Below are 2,145 nucleotides of genomic sequence, written 5' to 3' on the forward strand. Positions count from 1 at the left end.
GAAATACGTAATTTAACAGAATATGATAAAAGTTAATTGAATTTGCATGGTTTTTCCATAATTTAATTATGGCTTATAGGTTGATAGACTAAAATATAATTTGACAAAGCCAAAGTAATCTGCAACGTTTTAAAAACATTGTTGCTGAGATATTAAAAATAAGACAGGGTAATTTATAATGCAGAATGTTTTTGGAAGTAATTTTAAATGTTTAGACTCGAGAAAGGCATAAACGTAGGAATGGAGTAATGAGAAAATAAATATGTTGAGACTTAAATATCTATTTTTATTATAATTGACAAACAAATCAGTCTCAAACCAGATTTAAAATTATATAAAAATAAACTTATTTATTTTTTATATAATACATTTATTTTTGTATTTAAACTTTTTGTTTAAAGATTGATGGGGTTACTACCATAATACTCGTAGCATACATCATTTTTTTTTTTAAATGTTGACAAACATTGAAACATCTTTTACTTTCCTGGAGGTTACCATAACAAGCCTGGGTACCTAAAACATAATGATGTAATGAAAAAAACAAAAAAAATATTGTTATTCAATCTTGAATTACAATATTTTTTCGATTGCTTGTCTTTTGTTTGGATTATATAATTATAAATTAACAATCGATAGCTCGATAAGTTCAATCTTTATCAATTTACACTCGAATCTGTTTTTTTTTTTTTTTATAAAATTAAAATAAAATTTACGTAGAGATATTTAATATAACACAGGTCTAAAGAAGTTACAATTATTTCGGTAACTAATGATATTAACGGCATTCAAGCATCTTGTGCTAAATATAAAATGTCTTACCGTATTAAACAATCAGCATGTATTTTGAGTGAACAATCCTTCTGTGTTGATCTACTAATGTTTACTTTTATACAAAAGTTGGCTAAAAAGGTAATTACAGTGTTTTTAAAAACTTTTCATAAAAAATGTACTGAAAAATCAGTAGTTAGTGAATTTATTGTGAGAAATCTATATCTTAGTAACCATGATACAGATGCATATTAGCATTAAAATTAAAGATAGTTTAAAGATAGGAGTAGTAGTTTTTATGATATTGGCTAAAATTAATTGATCTCTATTTGTTCGGACAAAATTGCATATTCAAAAATTCATATTCATATGCGTTGCTCTTACCCCCGTTGAACAGATCTGCTGCCTTGGACTACATCTGGACAAACGACTAACCTGGAATACTCACAGAAGACTAAAAATACAAGAAGCTTCACGTAGATTTCGACTATTACAGCACTAACTAGACAAACGGTCTATATTACAAAAGACTGATCTGCATGACTGTACTAAGGCATATACGGAATTGAGCTTTGGGCTCCACCAAACCTTCGAATTCCTCTCGTATCCAACCCATACGAACAAAAACCCTCCGTAAAATCCTCAATGATCCTTACTTTGTAACAAGTAAAGTCATCATAAAGACCTTAATGTTCCCTATGTAACCGACTTAGCTCGAACCAGATATCAATCCTTCCATTATAAACTCTCTAACCACACAATCCTACTAGTTCCTAACCTTGCCTCCTCTTCTATTCCTGACAGTCCAAAGACACCTGAAAAGAAGACAGCCTTGAGACCTTCTAATGCATCTTTTATGCATCAAGCTTATATATATATATATCAACCTGTTACACATAGTGCCATTAAAATACGTCTCGGACGTTGGGCTGACCTCATTGCATGATTTAATGCTACATTAAACAGAGATTGTCAATCTCTATGCCTCTATTTGTCTTTGACCCCGAGATTCTCTGTCAACAGGCCACTCACCTTCACCATGCATCAACTACAGTCTAGGGTAGATATAAGGGGTATTCATAATACTGTGTTAAATTTAAAATGTTTTGCCATGTTAAATGTTATAAGTATACCATTGTGAGCAGCCCTATTTAAAGTCATGTTAAATGGTAAATGCATAAGAGCTCCTAGCGGATTTTCTGAGCAACTTGTTAAGTTGAGCAATTTTTTTAGTAAACTGAATGGTTACTATCCTTCCAAAACTTCATATTATTGTTTACTTCTAAGTTTTGATTAAAGTAATTTATTATAACATGCTTAAAATAAGTGTAAAAGTTTGGCTACTGATTGTCTTTTTTAAAAAGTCCAAAACAT

At 30.2% G+C, this 2,145-nt stretch overlaps 1 protein-coding gene across 3 annotated transcripts in view; it reads right to left on the reverse strand.

Moving 5' to 3' along the window:
- Positions 1–341: 341 nt before the first annotated feature.
- Positions 342–2,145, reverse strand: part of LOC106681586 (putative leucine-rich repeat-containing protein DDB_G0290503) — a 48,103-nt gene continuing 46,299 nt past the window's right edge. For 2 of the 3 annotated variants that reach the window (XM_014421979.2, XM_067047990.1), the window contains exon 13: positions 343–516. The gene's annotated coding sequence lies outside the window, so the exon portion shown is untranslated. Of the gene's footprint in view, positions 517–2,145 lie in introns of all 3 variants that reach the window. The other variant, XM_014421980.2, reaches the window with a different exon arrangement.

Source organism: Halyomorpha halys, unplaced genomic scaffold (genome assembly GCF_000696795.3).
Source record: "Halyomorpha halys isolate HHAL.00 unplaced genomic scaffold, Hhal_1.1 Scaffold349.1, whole genome shotgun sequence".
In the NCBI taxonomy this organism is placed as follows: Eukaryota; Metazoa; Arthropoda; class Insecta; order Hemiptera; family Pentatomidae; genus Halyomorpha; species Halyomorpha halys.